General features: G+C 44.5%; 1 long non-coding RNA gene across 1 annotated transcript in view; it reads right to left on the bottom strand.

Annotated features, from left to right (window-relative positions):
• Positions 1–565: 565 nt before the first annotated feature.
• LOC111164476 (uncharacterized) overlaps positions 566–18025 on the bottom strand; it is a 36966-nt gene continuing 19506 nt past the window's right edge. The window contains exons 4-5 of the long non-coding RNA XR_002642088.2: positions 3959–4196; positions 566–3161 (exon numbers count right to left, since the gene is read on the bottom strand). This is a non-coding gene — a long non-coding RNA (uncharacterized LOC111164476). The remainder of the gene's footprint in view (positions 3162–3958; positions 4197–18025) is intronic.

Raw genomic sequence — 18025 nt, 5'->3', positions numbered from 1 at the left:
AACGCCCTCTTTGGTCTTCCTAATAAAGTCCCCTTCCTTTACGAAAGATCGTTTGACTGTCACCTGCCCTGAGACCCTGACCCCCTCTCTCTCACCTTTGGTGTTGAGGAATACCTCCCTGTGCTCCCATAGCTCCCTGAGCTGCAGCCCTTATCACACAGCATGGTTATTGTGGATGGACTTTCAGCCTCCCCGGTTACACTGTGAATTACACAGTAATTGCCAGGATGAGGCATTGTTCATCTGGAGCCATGGCACCCGGGACAGGGCTTCGAACAAAGCAAATAATCATAAAATGCTTAATAAATGAATGAAAATGATTACTGAATTAATCAATTGCAAAGGTAAGGTTCTTTCCTCACAAAAAAATCAATATGAAGCAACTAGAGGACACATAGGAAACAGTCTGCCCATAGGATGCTATTAACCTAGGGAGCCCCGGGGGTGGCTCCCTTACCCCCTACAGGTCCTGGCACAAATGTCACCTTCTTAGTGAGGTGGCCACTGACCACTGAATTTAAACCCCCCTCACCCTGCCCCCACCATTCCCTTTCCTGCTGTGCTTTTCTCTAAAACCCTATCATCTTGGAACATAGTATGTATTGAGTCTTTGTTTTGTTTCTTTTTTTTTACTAGGCTGTAAGCCTTTCAGAGGCAGGGATTTTGCTTACTTTGCCTTAGAACAGTGTCTGACATACCGTAGGTGCTCAGTGCATGTTATATTGAAAATGAATGAACGAATGTCAGTCATTCACTACTTGTGCTGTGACTGACAGGTTTGTTAGAAAAGGGAGTGATCACTTTAGCCTGAGTCTGATGACTCCTTTGAAGGTCAAGGTCCATTAAGCTGATTTTAATAGATTCCATTTATCAAAAAAGAATATCCTTCTTGATGATCTTATCTACTCATTATTAGTTTCAGAATAAACTGATGGAATGGTCAAATGCTATTAATATAAAATTAAAGCATTAAACTAGCAATAATAACGAAGAGAATCAATAACATAGCTAACACTTGTACAGCTTTTACTATGCGCTAGGCTCTGTCTCAAGCATACGACATATATTAGCTCACTTAATCGTCGCATTAACCCTGTGAGTCAGTATTATTATTTTCCCCCTTTAACAAATCTGAACACTGAGGTGCAGAGAGGTTAAGGAATTCACTCGAGGTTACAGAGCTGCAGTGTGGAGAATCCAGGGGTCATGGTAGAGCAGAGGAAATACAACAGGCAGGGCAAAGGGCTTGGGTTCAAGTTCTGCCTCTTAGTAACTGAGTCACATAAGCAAGTAACTTCATCTTCTAAACTCCAGTAACCTCAGCTGTAAGACGAGGAGGATAGGATCGTACACATTCACACAGTTGTTGAGAGGCTGACAATCATTGTATATGAAAGCGCTACCAAAACATGAGCTGCTGGGCTTCCCTGGTGGCGCAGCAGTTGAGAGTCCGCCTGCCGAGGCAGGGGACACGGGTTCGTGCCCCGATCCGGGAAGATCCCACATGCCGCGGAGCGACTGGGCCCGTGAGCCATGGCCGCTGAGCCTGCGCGTCCGGAGCCTGTGCTCCACAACGGGAGAGGCCACAACAGTGAGAGGCCCGCAAAAACATAAGCTACTGTTACTCACTGGGTAGCATTACAACAGTAATGTTTTCATCCCATTCAAGGTTAGGACACTATTATATTGTAATTCTTACATGATTGCCTCCATCTCATTCCAGGAAACAAACGTTGTTCTCATTGACCATTAATTCATACATTCTGGCCATGAGTTGTTTTCACTTGTCCCTCGTGTCCCAGAGCAGCCTCCATGCTAAGCTGAGGTTAAAATCTTCTTCTGGGAGGTAGAGGTGGTCTTCTCAGATGGCAGCCAGGACAAATGTTACAAGGTCTCTTCATTTTAACAGCAAGGGAGCCTGGTTAGTTGGCTTCAAAGGTGTGAATTCAAAGACCTCTGCCACGTGTTGAAGATCTTCTTCCTGTGTTAAAACAAGTTCCGCCTCGGGGTCTTTCCGCCTGTCTGTCCCTCTATTGGGAACGTTCTCCCCTTCTCTCTATGAAACAGTTAAATCTAACGGCTCATGCTGCTTCCTCAGAGAAGCGTTCCCAGGCCTCCAGGACAGAGCAGGTACCCATGCTCGCTGCCATCCCAAGCATCTCCAGGGGCACTGCCACAGCCCCAAAGCAGGCATCATTTGCATAAATAGTAAATGTCTGTCTTCTCCACTAGAATATAATTTGGATGAGGTTAGGGACCACCTCTGTCTTTTTCAACACTGGAACCCAGTGTCCGTTGTAACTATGACACCTTGCCAGTAAAAGGTGCTCGTTAAAATATTTTGAATGAAAGAAAGCACCCCTTGACCACTTTGGGGAAGCCCCAGGCTCTCTGAGCCTTGGTTTCCACGTCCGTCAAAGAATCTCCCTGGCCATCACATGATTGCTGTGCATATTACAGCGAAAAACTCTTTAGACACAAAAATATGAACATGCACCCAGGGACTGAGGTGCCACAGTTTCTATGCAAAGCATTTTAGGAGGTGAAAAATGCATTCCAAGGTTGAAACAAATAGACCTGCACATCAGGCATTGAGTTATTTGGAGCAAAAGCAACCAGGAGGGAAAAAAGGACATATGTTGATTTGGAGGGCAGAAGGAATTCCAAGCTCTGCAGTATCTTTGGAATTCTTGGAGCCCTTTCAGTGCGCATCAGGTTACACTGGAGATATATTTGGATTTTGCCATCCACTAAGTGCTGTTTCACATGGGCCACGGAGATGAATTCTAACTTACCGTAAATAGAATGAGGAGAGCTTTGTTGCTAAATTATTTATTGCGCATTACATCTGGCCCTGAGCAATGATGTTTTTAGGTTCCACAAAGGTAGCTGTGTATAGTCTATTGTCATTACATAAAGGAAACTCTGACGGTTTAGATTATAAGATATAAATTTTCTGTTCATCAACCGGTGAAGAGCACACAGGGTTACTCTATTGTGTTCGTGCAGGAGACTAGAAATGGATTTCTCCATCTTCTCCCAAACACTCTGTTCACATTTGCCATAAAGATCCACTAATCAGGTTTTGTTTTCCATCCTGTAGAATGAAAAGCAGAATTTCCTCTCCTCTGTCTGATGGATCCTGTATGGCTTCCCGGTGCCTGTGGAGAGAAAGCCAGGCTTAGAGGAATCTTCTAAACACAATACAGAATAAACCCCTTACAAAGCTTCACATTACAAAGGACAGATTGAGAAAGCCCTTCACATTCCTCCCTCTAATTGCAACAGGTTTGAGGTTGAGGGAGATTTCTTAATAGGGCAACACCTCATATGCCTCTTTCTTTATAGATGCAGGTGTTTTTCTTTCTGGAGAGGTACCTTTCATGCCCCAATATTCCTTCCTCTTCTTGCTTCTACTTCCTTCAATCTTTTCCTATTATCAGTTGATGATGGGTCATTCATTTAAAAAACATGTATTAATCCCTACCATGGGTTAAACTAACTGTGTGTTCAGATAACCCACTGGCCTTCCTCCAGCTCAGCCTGGACACCTTGAACACCCTTCTCCTGAAAGCCCTCCCTCCAGTGCCCTCGTCCTTCAGATCTTAGCTAAGATTTTACTGACTTGGGGACTCTTTCCAGATCTTCAAGCTGGATTCCATCTCACTGGTGTCCCCATGTCCATTGTATGCACGCTAGGCTCTCATTTTCCTCTGCCCAACTCCTCCCAGAACTTCCTATGCTTTGGATACATCCAGTGATATGTGAGTAAAGTCTGTTCCCCACACGTAGCTACAAGCTCCCTGTGAGCGAGTTCTAGGTATGTTCTCTTCATTATTGTATGTAGTTCATCATCATATTGATCACGATCAATATGTATTTGTTGAATGACTGACCTGCTTACAAATAATCACAAAATTGACAGTGGCTTCCACGGTCAAAGTTATTTCTCACTCACCATGGAGTCATGCAACCCTTTTCAGCAGCCCTTCTTGGAGTGGCTGTCCTCCAGGGGCCCTCTCTGGGGGCTGGGCTGTGTCCATCTTGAGACTCTGCCATCTTCTGGCCTCAGCTGGCTGGCAGAGGGAGAGCAGAGCATGTCGAGAAGACACCTCTGTCTGCAACGGTCGCATGTCATTCTCATCCACTGTCCTTTGGCCAGAATCAGTCACACAACTCGCCAAGTGCAAGGGCAGCTGGGGAATGGAGGGGGGCCCCCTTGTTATTAGTCGGTGCTGCCAGTCTCTGCCAGAGGCACTTAAAAGGGTGAGAAAGATTCTGATAGGCAAAGACATCGAGGGCTAAGCAAATAGCATGAGCAAGGGCTCAGGGAGGGAAAAAATGAAATAATAATTTTAAAAACCCTAATGATTTGAGAGGAACTTATAAAGGCATCTAGTACCTCAAGGACAATAGGCTGGAGAAAGGAATAAACAGGTCATCGAGTGGACAGATAAATGGATGCACGGACTTGCACCTAAGGCTGAGGAGCTCAGACATTATTCTGTAGAGAGATGCAAAGTTAATTTGGACCCTGGTCCTCTCAGCGTCCTGTACCCCTCCCCGCACACCATCATGAAGCAGCCACCATAGGAACTGCAGAAAGGCAAGAGCCCTGAGCGAAGGGATGAGAGGCCAGATGCCCTCTGAGACCCTGTCCCTCCAGAGACGCTCTTTGGAAGCCTCTTCATTTTGCTTTCACTCATTTGTGAGTTAGCCTCTCATGTAATTAATCTGCTGCCTCCAGCCTGACATGGGGACAGATAAGTGAGGGGAAACACGGGTGCGCTCCACTCGCAGAGAATGGCTGCTGAAAACATGTACACGGGCTAACAGGATGGAATTTAAATTCTGAGAACAAGTTACAGCTCATCTGGACCCCTGCTCATGGAAATAATGAGGTCACTGAAATCCTGGCAGTGGGGCGGGGGGATTGGCTCTGCCACCCGTGTGGTAAGGGCAGAACCAGAAGCCTGGTCTCTCCCAGCTGAAATGTATGTAAGGGAATCAGACCTAACCACGAGAGAATGAGCGAGTACGTGGAAAGATGCTGAGTGCTACGGGCAAAAGGAAAAGTTGAAAAGATGAAGGAGGACCAGAAATGCCAGGATGCTGACAAGGTACAGAAGGTGAGGCGCAATTTTAAATAGAAGAGTCAGAAGAGGCCTCAGTAACAAGGTGACATTGAGCACAACTTGAAGGGGATAAGAGGTGAGCCATGTAAACATCAAGGGAAGAGGGTACTGGAGCCAATGGGAGGGCTTGAAAATGAGGTGTGATGTGCAGAATACATTTCAAAAGGATCACCCCGGCTGCTGTGTTAAGAATAAACCATGGGAGATAAGAGTAGATGTGGGGAGACCATTAGGAGGTTATTGCAGTGACCCAGGCAAGAATGATGCACTAAAAATGATTAATAACCAAAGCTACAGTGTTCCAGGAAAATGCTTGTAGATTGTAAGTCATCCATATAAAACTATGAAGAGTAGATATTAAGAACCCCTCATTCTATTTTTCAGGTGAGAAAATAGAATTCAGAGAAATGTAGACCTTCCCCAATGTCACACGTTTAGTTCATGGCAGAGCCAAGTTTCAAATCCTAGCTCTAATTATTGGGCACCTACTGTATACAGCAGACTATAAGACATGGAGGAGTCCTTGCTCTCAGGAGATACAGGCTGGTAGCAGATGAGAAGGGAGGGGCCACGTGTGCCAAAAGACAAATGACTAGAGGGAAGAAGGGCATCTATGCTTCTGTGCCTGAAGCATGTGCTCTTCCTGCAGAAATTTCCCTGGATGCCCCCAGCAAATATACTCCTCGGGGAGGAACCCATTAGGTCTTGGGGGTAATTTTTTAAAGGTATGGAGAAAGATATGAAAAGTCAGAAGAAAATAAAAATTAGAAATGGGAAAACACACCAGGCAGACTCCAGAGGATAGAGGAAAAGATGGAAAGGAAGATCAGGGTTCTGATTCCAGCTTGCTTCTCTGTTTCTCTACTTGAAACATTTTCCTCTCTCCTCCCCTTTTTCCTTTCACCTGTCTTAATCAAAGAGGGGCTCATACGTCGTTGCCCCTTCTCTCTTGCCAATAAGTAAAGGTGGTGAAAAGCTGACAAGCTGTGCAGATCCCTGGCCTTGCCTCTGCTAGAGCCTGCATTGTGCTAAGACCGAAGCTGCAGTTCCAGGCTCCTTTCTCAGCTGGCTTTGGGCCCCAGTTGGCCAAAGAGTGTCTTGGATGAGAAATGGGAATGCTAGAGGAAGGGAAGAGCTGGGGTGTTTACCCTTTCTTTCTTCACTGCAGCCTTTCCAGCCCTGCTGGAGACCTGGCCTCTGGCCTTGGGCAGCATGGCCTCATCCCCCTGCTATCCAGTTTGGGATGGTACCGGCTTTCCTTCTTGTGCGAATCTCTGGGTTGCTTTGTTCTATTTGTTATTTATTCAGCTTCTCCAATCTTCCTTCTCCATTGTAGCTAATTCCCTGGATTAAATTCCTCCTGTTTTAAGTACTGAAAGTAACTTCTGTTTCTCTTGAATGACACCCAGGCATACTTTCAAACGACAGCCAGCCATGCAATCCCAAATGTGCTACCTTAAAAACAGTGCAAGACCGGATTCAGATTTTGAAGTACCTGCCTTAAGGATGAATTCCACTGCATATTGATAATGTAATAGTAAAACTTCCCTTTGAATAGAAGTCAAAATGTTTACAGTCAGAAAGGATTAACATTAGGATTAACATTACAAAGAAAACAGTCTTCTGTTCCAAGGAAAAATGTATCTCTGTGATGTGGTGGTTTTATCTGATACCTCCGTTAGCATAATACAGTAGAGGGGAGTATATTTACACTAACAACAGATCCTTTTCCTGCATTTCTGCCCCTTGTTACTTTTACAAACTAAGCGTCATTTTACCAGCAGGAAGACACAGTACATAAAACTTTGCAGCCGCAGGATATGTTCCCTAATATTTGGCTAATCTTTGGGTGATCTCAGGAGAAGGTAGTGGAAGAATTTTAATAGCTAGCAGGGGGTATATGAACTTCTCTTTTTATTACCTGGGTCAGCTAACACTTTGCAAGATGTCATGGCACAAGAATCTAAATATTACATCCAGAATCTCTTCACTGCTCTATTCAGACCCAATCTGTGTCTGGTTCCTAAGTGCTAAGCTTGAATAGATATGCTCTTAATAATTAATCCTTTCCTTAAAGGGCTTTGATTTTTCAGATTCAGATTCCGCTGAGTATATATTTGGCATCTCTAAGCCAGTTGTGCCAAAACAGAATTGTAATGTTGGAGGTGTACTCGATTCCAGGCCCCGTGAGATTCAAATGGAAGAGGCTCAGATGTGCTGTCTTAACCCTTGAAGAGAAGCTTGGCAGCAGTCATCTCCCCGAAAGAGGCACATTTATCCTGAATTAAAACACCCCTGCCTGCTGGTCCCCATGTGTGCTGTCCTGTGCCTCTGTGCTTTTGCTTGTGCTGTTGCCTTCCTCACTTTACCCCATTACTCCGTATGTGCTCTTTTCTAAGATGCATCCATTGCCTCCTCCAGGAAGCCCTCCTTGATTTTACACACACACACACACACACACACACACACACACACACACACACACACCCTGCCCCAGGCTGGCTCAGGCCGCCCCCCAGCTTTCTTCTGCACATAATTCCAAGGTGATCTCTTTGTGGGTCTGCAGCTACCTGCAGACTCCAAACTCCTGCAGAGCATGAACTGTCTCTGGATGTAAGCATGCAGCCTCAACAGCTGCTCAGTTCCTATTCCTCGAACACAGCTGAACTGAGCTGAGCAGAGCGGGTGATCGTTTACGAAGTCTAGATCATGCCTCTGGCAAAACTGCAAAAGGCAGCAGTTCCTCCAGCGCGGTGCTCCATGACCATTTCAGGACACAGTGGAACATTCATCTCTTTTCTGTAAAATTGCCTGTGTGCCGACGCTGCTTGCATTCTTCTTTTTCGTTTTGGCTTTCTTCCTGAGAGAATTACACAACCGCCTGTCCTCCTCCCTGTACTGTACCTCCAGCTCTGAAACCCTATGAATAAAGAAAGACAGCCAGGACTCCAGTATCCTGTTACAAATTCAATACACGCATACCTTTCCCGTGAGCCCTGCAGACTTGCATTTTCTCGAGAACGGCAAAGCCAAACAGGCCTTTCCTCTTCCCAACTGAAAAAGACAGGTCTCAGAAACCTGAAAGGGCTTTATGAGGTCGGTCAGGCTTGCCCTGTCCTTAATGGAAACGTAATGGATAACATGCAGCCAGGTCTGGGCTCGGAAAGGCTCCACCATTCGCTCCCTGTTGGTGACCCAGGCCATTTGCTTCCTGCGACCCCAGGCCAGCTATTAAACTTCATTGCAGCTCAGCCTCTTCATTTCTAAAATAAGGTCCTTACCATCTATTGCACAGTGCTTGGGGAGGATTAATAAGATAATGTTACACAGAGTCTGGCACCGAATGTTCAAAAAGGGGTAGAAATAATAATAATAATAAATATAAAATTTCTCTTCCAAGCTGTTATAGGTCAAATTATATCTACCCCCCCCCCCACAGCCCCAGTCATATGTTGAAGGCCTAAACCCAGAATGTGACCTTATTTGGAGGGCCTTTACAGAGGTAATCAAATTAAATGAGGTCACTAAAGTGGGCCCTAATCCAGTATAAGTGGAGTCCTTATAAAGAGGGGAAATTTGGACACAGTCATGGACACAAGGAGAACTCCATGTAAAGATGAAGGAGGAGACTGGGGTGATGCTTCTTAAGCCAATGATGCCAAAGAGGCCAGAGCAAACCACCAGAAGCCAGGAGGGAGCATGGAACAGATTCTCCCTCAGGGCCTCAGAAGGAACCAACCCTGCTGACACCTTGATCTTGGACTTTCCGCCTCTAGAACCATGGGGTGATGAATTTCCATTGTTCAAGCAGCCAGTCTGTGGTAGTTTACCTGTGCCGAAACTGAGAACAAAGAGGTTAGACCACTGCCTGGAACGATAGCACAGCGGGGGAGGCAGAGCCAGGACGATGTTGCAGTCCTGTGCAGTGTCTTTCTGGAATGAAAGGGCTCGTTTCTGTCCCCGGGAAAGGTGTTGGTTGCCACAGTCTCTATCCACACCCCTCACATGCACCTCCTCCAGCCCACCCTCCCGAGGCCTCTCCTCTGCACGCTCAGGACACGTCACCTCCTTTTCCTAGTAACCTTTGGCACATTCTCATCTCCTACCTTGCGCTTCAGTTAGGACTACATCCTTCCCAGGAGAGATTCTCATTTAAATGATCTAGGGTGGGGCTCACAAAATTACATTTTTTAAAAAGCTCCCCAGATGATGCTCATATGCGGCAGGGTGAAGATGCTGCATTAGACCACAGGCCCTCGGAGCGGGTCCACGGCGGCCTCACCTGGTATCCACTGCGTGCCATCCAGTGGGTGCTCCACTGGGTGGGAGACGAGGGAATTGAGTCCTAGGTAACAGATAAATACACAACCGCAATGCTCCAGAGCCCATGGTACCCATTCATCTGTCGTGTGCACTTGAACCATCAGGGAAGCGGCCTCACTGCTCACTGCCGGCCTCCTGTCCCTCTCACCCATATTTGGTGCCCCTCCAGGGGACTCCTTGTGCAGATCAGAAATCACTTAGCTCCACACACTGGGGTCAGACCCACCACAGCTCCAGTGGTACCCAGCCGAGTGCATTTAAAACAATTCCACAGTTCATTCTCATACCTCTCCAGAATGAGAACCCTCTGGTGTGGACCGAGTATCTTTTCTGAAATAACAAAAACAGTGCTACTAAAGCAATCGAGTCAAACAAACAAACAAAACCTCTCCCTGTTGAAAACAATTGAGTATCTTTCCATCACCTATTTTTAAAAGCTCAGACTCGTTCTGTGCCCCATCACAGCCTTTGCCATCCTCACCAGCAAACAAGCTAACCCTTTTCCTTCTTCCTGTTCTGCATGTGCTGACAAAGCGGGAGAGCTCTTTCTCCTACAGCAGGCTTTCTCCTGCCTCAGGGCTTTTGCTCCTGTTTGTTCCTTCTTCCTGGACTGTGTCCTGCCCCGTGGTCCAACTTGGACCACTTTTTCAACACTTAGTTCACGAATCTCCTTCCCTGAACCCTCCCCGCCTTAAAACTCTCCATCCCCACCTGACACCCGCAGGGGCCTGGGGCCTCAGGGCTCCCGTTAGCACTCCTGGTTTGCTTTGACAGACCCTGCTTGTGACAATGTCTTTACATTCTCTCACCCACCCTCCACAGCTCTCTGTGGCCCTGAGGACACTGCCTGTCTTATTCACGTCTGCAGGGCCAGCACTTAGCCCAGCATCTGGTACACATTAGATGCCCCGCAAATATTTGCTGAATGAATGAGTAAATTGCATTCATTGATACTTATGAGTGCTTTACAGTTTACAAAGTGTTTCAAATGGCAAATGGTATGAATAAAAGCTCGAGAAAGTGCATGCGGATCTAGTGGCCCTTCCAGCGAGGGTTCCTGCCAACCCTGACTCAGTGTTCAACTCTTCTCCAAAGTCTGCAATGGAAATATGGTTGTTAGTGGAGGGTGTTGGGTTTTGAACTTGGGCAACGGAGGGTAAGTTCACACACGCTGGGGCAGAGAGGGCCAGGCTTTATCCCGCTTCAGTGTGATTGACAACATGACCCCCCCCCCCCGCTACTCCCTATTCCAAGCAAAAATCCTGAATTCTGCCATTTACAAAGAAAGATGAGCATGATTAGCAGATGTGCCTCTGGCCATGCAGAGGACAGGTGTTTCCATCTGTGAGCACAGGCTCCTCTCCCAGATCAGTCACATCCTGAACACAAAAGGCTGTTTCTTTCCAGTTTGTTCAACCCCAGAGCACTCAGGGAGTTTCAGTGTCCATCTTGAGTGTCAAGCCCCTCGCCAAGACCTCTAGTGAAGCCACATGGAAGAGGTGAGGGACAGGGAATTAGGGTCACATAGAAGGAGAACTGGCTTTGAGGCAGCTCCTGGGCAGGGCCTCCTTGCCCGGGGCCCCAGAGATACTCTTGGACTGATAGACAGTGGGCCCAGCCCCAGACCTGTCCATTGCCCACCTGCTCCAGCTCCTGAAATATACCCCGTATGGCCCCCTCCCTTCAAGCCCATGTGGTGACGGCATTAAGACACTCCTGTCACCCACATTCTTCCTCTGGAATTGTTCCAGGACATCCCCAGTCTGCTTCACTCTTGCTCGGATTCTGCTTTCTTTCCGGGTCTCACAACCCCCTTCTGGGTCCAGTCCTTCATCACCTTGCATGGATCAACAGCTCGATTCCAGATGAGCCTTCTCGGCTTCAGCAGCCGCCATCCCACCCTCTGCCCTCTCCAGCCTTGCCTCCCTCCTGTCCCTCCAACAGACCCAAGGGCACCCGTGTCCACCAGACTCTGCCTTGTGGCTTCATGTGCTGAAACCATGGTAAGGGGCTGCCCAAGCTCCACTGAACCCTGGTCTTGTCTTTTCTAGTTTGTCACAGCCCAATGAGGCCTCAGTCCAGCAGGGAGATGGGTCTGTCTCTGAAGTTGTCATCAGCCCAAGAGGTGGCATCCAGTACAGGCCCACTGCCTAGCTCCAGTCAAAGCTGAGTTGCAACCTTGTCTATGAAATTGGGTGGCTCCCACTGAGTCCTTCTTTTGTCTCTTAGAAAAACTGATCACTAAGAAGCTCACAGCCAGAGATGGAATCCACCCCCTTCGCAAAGGAATTAAGCCTTCGTGTGTCTGGATCACTCACTGATTTTACCCTGGTCTCATTTTACTTGGTTTGCCTTACTCTGTTCTTTTTTGCTTCTCTCTAATTTTGAAATTCTCAAATCCTTAGGAAGGAGGGTTAAAAAATGAGCAAATCAATTAAACGAAATGATTAAACTCAATAAAATAGAGATTAGCCATAACATGCTCATTCTCTGTGTTCTCTAGGAGGCCTCTGAGATGAGAATTAGTTGGGGGACCTTGAAATGAATCAGATAACCAGACACTTAAATGTATCCTGGAATCACAGATAGGCAGCAGTAGAAGGGAATTTAGAGGTTTCCTAATCTAATATTTGCATTTTAAAGATGGGAATATAAAAACTAAAGATGGCAAAAAACTCACCCAAAAGTCAGGAATGACTGTGTGTCAAAGATAACATCCTTTATTCAATAATCCATTTGTTTATTGAGCACCTACTAATAACCAAAGGACGGTGCAGCAAAGTGGTTGAGAGAATGGCTTTTGGATTTAGACAGCCCTGACCTAAGACATAGTTTCCTCTCCCTGAAATGTAGATTGTTGTACTTATTTCAGAGGGTTGTCCTGATTACAAAATAAGGCCTTACCTGTGAAGCCTTCAATGGCATCTAGCTAAGATGAAGAAGTGTCAGTTACACTTCTCCAGTTTCCAGGCTCTCAGTATGATGTTCTTTCCCCACGTGGTGGAGCAGTAGAATGTGACGTAACGGCCATCAAGATATTGGGATTACAAGATCCAAACTGTTGCCCTCACTCCATCAGCTTCAAATCACAAAGGGAGGTCTTGAGTGAATCACTGATTGGAAAGCTCTTTCCGTTCCATATAACAGTGATTAACAAAGGACAAAGTTATTTCAAAAAAACAACAGAAAGCTGGGACACACAACTCAACTCCGTGCTAGAGAATCAGTGATTCCATTACAGAGAAAAGCCACACAGCAGACTGGGCCCAGTAGGATCCCACTGGTGCCAGCGTAATGGATCAACATAGATGGCTAAATGTCCTGTTTGCCACAGTGATAGCTGCATACATTCCAGACAGAGTCACCAGACTGTTAAAATGTTGTACAGGTAGCCTAGAATTTGATTCAATTTTTTCTCACTATCTTCAGATAACCCCCCGTGTTAACTTAACCTACCAAAGAAGCAAATGGTGCAAATGTAAGGAAAAGAGACAGTTTTTTCAGTCATTGTCAACAAGAACCTTGGGTTCCGCCAGACTGTCTTCATCACCATGCCATGGGGATTTCACAAGCTCTGAGCCAGAGAAGCTCCACCTCTTCCCCGCCATGCCAGTTTAGGCCAGTCTTTAAACGTCAGCGTCCTCACGTTGACGCGGGGAAAATAATAGCCACATTGCTGGGATGCTTGCGAGGTAAGCGAGACAAAACCTACAGTTTCCAGTACACAGTAGAAGCTTAATAGTGGCTCATCTGTGTCTTTGCCTGTACAGTTCGCTCTTCTAGAACGCGTTCATGCCTATTCTCTATCTAAATCCCATCTATCTTTCAAGACCAGATTAAGGCAAAAACTCCTCCAGGAAACTTCCCTACCCTTCTCAGTCCACACAGACCTGGCACTTCTAATTCATTGCACGTGTTATTAGAACCCCCCATTTATAAGATTAGAGACAGATGGTAGTATCTGATATCCAAAGGCAGCAGGCTGATACCTAATGTGTTGTCCCCATCTCCCACCATTCTACAGTGGTGCTAAACCAGCCCACAGCCATATTACTTATGCTACTTATAAATACAATGATTAGTGTAAAATACATTTTTTTGAGAGGCAGGACCATGTCTTATTCTTTGTAGCCCTAGAGTCTAGCACTGTTCCAGAATCATGGCAGAATTCCAAACTGAAGGGCTCAAAACAACAGGAGTTTATTCTTTCACAGTTCTAGGGGCTAGAAGTTCAAGTAAGGCAGGCCATGCTCTTTCCAAAGCCTCTCAAGGAGGACCTTTCTTTGTTTCTTCCAGCTTCTAGTAGTCCTAGGAATTCCTTGGCATATAGCAGCATCACTGCCATCTCTGCCTCTGTTACCATATGGCATTCTCTATGTACGTACCTCTGAGTCCTCAGCAGAATCACCTTTAACATCCTTATTTCTACAAATAGTTTCTAAGGCAACCCAGGATTTTTCTAGCATGAATCTCAAAAGTCTTCTAGCTTCAACCCATTATCTATTCCAAAGCTACTTCCACATTTTTAGGTACTTGTTACAGAGCACCCCACTCTTGATACCAAACTCTGTATCAGTCAGGATTCTTGAGAGAAAGAGAACAAATAGGATGTATGTGTGTTTGTGTCTATAGATAGATAGATAAACAGATATATAGATAGACAAGGATTTATTTTAAGGAATTGGTTCATGCAATTGTGGGGTTAGCAAGTCTGAAGTTTGTAGCACAGGCCAGCAGGCTGCAAACTCAGGCAGGGTTTCTATGCTGCGGTCTTGAGGCAGAATTTCTACTCCTCCAAGAAACCTCAGTGTTTGCTCCTAAGTTCTCCACCTGATTAGATGAGGCCCACCCACATTATCGAGGGGGGCTTTCTTACTTAAAGTCCACTGATTGCAGATGTTAATCACATCTTCAAAATACCTTCATAGCAACATCTAGACTAGTTCTTGATCAAACAACTGGCACCAAGATCTAATCAAGTAGTCACATGAAATTAACCATTACATAGGGCTAGGAGTTGTGGTTAAGTTTTGCCTTTGCTGTTAACTTACTTGGACTCATTGCTAATTCACACAGCCTTTCATTTCCTCAACCATAAAAAGGAAAAGTTTGGAATGACTCCAAAGTATCCCAGCAAGCTCCAAAATCTGTAGTTTATAATATGCAGATTCTAGGTTGTCCTGAATTGTCCTCCTCTTCCTTCAGGGCCACCTCTGTCCATCAGCCATCGATTTCACTACCACTCCTGTCTAAATTCCCTTCCCTGAGCCCACTTCTTAGCTAACCCCATTGATCTCAGAGGCATGAGGTGGGGAGACTTGACGCAGATTATAATAAACAAGCTACTGTCAATGGAAAGAAAATTTATCTTGGGAAGGTATTTATTCAGTTGGCTGAGAGGAGAAATGCTGTCTCCTTGAATGATACAAAATAAAAGAATAAACCACTTTGTTAAGCCTAAGCTGGAAGCAAACAGAACACCATCGGCACAACACAGTTCCAACCCCATGAGCTGTCTGAGTTACCTGGTGAACAAATTGAGCAGATAGAGAGTGACAGGCTGTAATGAGCACACACAGATGCCACTTGAATCCTGTACATATGGCACCTTTTTTGCAGACATCTTATTTTCTTTAGCCCCAAAGTCTTCCTAATATTTCAGATTCATGCTGTGATTTTTAGCGGGATGAAATGACAGCAGCTCAAAATTATATCAATAATAATATTCTGCTCAGAGGAGAATGATTCCAAGAGAATGTGTTCCAAGCTGCTAGTGGGACCTCTAGCAACCATCAGGAAAAGAATTTCTTTGTGCCAAGTAATTAGGTAGAGCATTTTAGCAAAGAAGTTAAGAAAGAAGGTTGTGAGGTCACTCAGACCTGAGGAATTTTGTCCCTGTCATCCATGAGCTAAAGGTTAAGTCCCTGAAATTTCAGCTTTCTTATTTTTAAATTAGAAATAATAATATATCCACCTTATATAATTTTGATGATTGAATGAGAAATATATCATGTATATTGTAAAGAATATCACAAAAACGATGGTGCATAAGAAATACTCACAAAATGAAAACACTTAATTGAGGTTCCCAGGAGAGTCTCTAGGTGGGAGATTAGGTTACTATTCAAACATATTACCTTTTTTTTCCTTCTTTCAAGAACACACCACCTCTCCATCCCTTGACCTGACATTGGCCATGTGGCTTGCTTTGGCCAATGAGATATTAATTGACGTGACTAAAGGCTTGAGAAGCAGTTGGTCTTCCTTCCCTCTGACTTGAGCAAAACTCACTCAGGCTGGCTGGCCTGTCCCAGGTGAGGGCAGGAGAAATAAAGATCAGAGAAGCCACAGTGAGCTGATTCCAGTTGACACTTAGAAGTGTGTGGACGCCCAGAAGAAATCACACCCTCAGCGGACCCACAGAGCCATGAGAGCAAAGGTTGTTGTCGTAGGCTACTGAGTTTGAGGTTGGTTTGTTAGACAGTAATTTTGTGACATTAACTAACTTATTGTCTCTCTTCATAGGATGATCTTATATCTTAGTTTACCCAGAAGTGGCTTGGTTTACACCTGTTTTTCAGTGTCTCATCTGTTTACCATTTTCTAGATTTTTCTTTTTCTTCCTTCTTTCCTTTCTTCCTTTCTCCCTTTCTTTTCCTTCCTTCCTTCCTTCCTTCTCTCTTTCTTCACTCTTTCCTCCTTTTAAACACAGTATTATATTTATTCATTGAACTGAAATGAGCTCAGATGGGTTTGGCAGACCTTCACTTTGCACTTGAAGCCTCAGCCATGATCCATCTACTGGCATTGAATGTACTCAAAAGAGACCCACGGTAACATATGATTAAATCTGAAGGATGGCAGAGAAAAAACACCACGCCTCTCTTCTCTTGACCCTTTCCAGACAGAATGTAACTAACCTCTCTTTCAACGACAACATGAAGAGGACTTGCAAATAAGACAAAGTGCGCTCAGACACTAGGAGCTGAAGACAGCTAACTCCTTCCATCCTTGAGTGGCAGTGAGAGAAAGACCTGAAGCTGCCGCCCATCACCTGGTGGACCACACAGCTGCGCCAGGGCCACGGTGAAGCCTGCAAGCTTCACCGTGCTCCTAGGCCAACTCAGAGGGCTATAGAGGAAACCAGTAAAATATAGGTTAGATATATATGAAGTATGTGCAGGAAATAGTCTGAGAATCCTGCTTTACAGAGTTTAAAGAGAAGAGGGTATCATTTATTATTTAATTTAAACTTACAACTATTTTAATGATTTTACTTGATAGTAATATTGGCATCAGAGAACCCAAAATAGTGCACATGCACGGTTAATGAAATATAAAGTAGAAATCTCTGTTTCTGAAGAAAGTTAATTACGACGTGTCACAAAATGCTAGTAAACATTTATCTTCCACCATAGAGGCTGTTGTGATGTCACTAACCACACAAAAACGAAAAGACCAATTGTACTGAAGAAGCATCAGTACCAATTTCAAAATTATTTTAAGAAGACAGTGGCCTGACAACCTTGATTTAACACACAAAGTGGCAGAAGGTGTGTTTGTAATTATTTTACGGAGCATGACTTTGAATTTAGATCAAATCACAGTTCAAATTAAGCTGGCTCTTGTTGGATTCTGAGTTTTCTCGCTCACACACCAAATGTGAAACTATGATTTTTAACACGTTAGCTCTATTGAATGAAGTTCACAAAGAGTTAAATGATTCCTATTTTACATAGAAAAGATACTTCACATGGAAAGTCAGATTATTTCAATAATGAATCTTCTTTAAATTCATGAAATCAAAGTAGAGCTATTTAAATGTTACTGCAAATTCAGCTTAAAAGTTCCACATTAAATGGTACAGATGAACCGGTTTGCAGGGCAGAAATAGAGACAGGGATGCAGAGAAAAAACGTATGGACACCAAGGGGGGAAAGCAGCGGGGGCGGGGGTTAGGGGTGGTAGTGGGATGAATTGGGAGATTGGGATTGACATATATACACCGATGTGTATAAAATGGATAACTAATAAGAACCTGCTGTATAAACAATAATAAAAAAAGTTCCACATTAAAGATTAAAAAAATTTGTTTTCACAATGCCATACAAAAATAAAATTTAAAAACCTGTGGAACAGAACTGGAATTGGTTGTGAGGCAAGCATAATTAACAATGCCATTTACCCCTGAAACGAATATAACATTGTATGGCAATTATACCTCGATAATTTAAAAACAAAAGCCATTCAGGCGAGCTGCAGTAATCTATCAATCAAAATAAAAGCTGTAGTCGTCAAAAGATAAACATAAATACACACATGCAAATAAACATCCCAAGTAACTAAACTACAAAACCGTTAACAAATGTTAAATACTAAAAGAAAAAAATCAGCATACGAGTGTCGACAGTCTCTATTCTCTTTCTTTAATCAGATTTTACAAATGTTTGTTTGATTTTTGCAGAACTACTGAGCCTAAATACTCTGCAATGCCATTACACTTTTTGTAAACAGGCCTCTAAGTTTTGGTTATATTCTGTTCAAAACCAAATGGGACACACACACAC

Source organism: Delphinapterus leucas, chromosome 13, assembly GCF_059928025.1.
Source record: "Delphinapterus leucas isolate spDelLeu-1000000601 "Yukka" chromosome 13, BTC_Dleu_Yukka2, whole genome shotgun sequence".
NCBI classification, from domain to species: Eukaryota; Metazoa; Chordata; class Mammalia; order Artiodactyla; family Monodontidae; genus Delphinapterus; species Delphinapterus leucas.
This window is presented reverse-complemented; position numbering and strand designations above follow the sequence as displayed.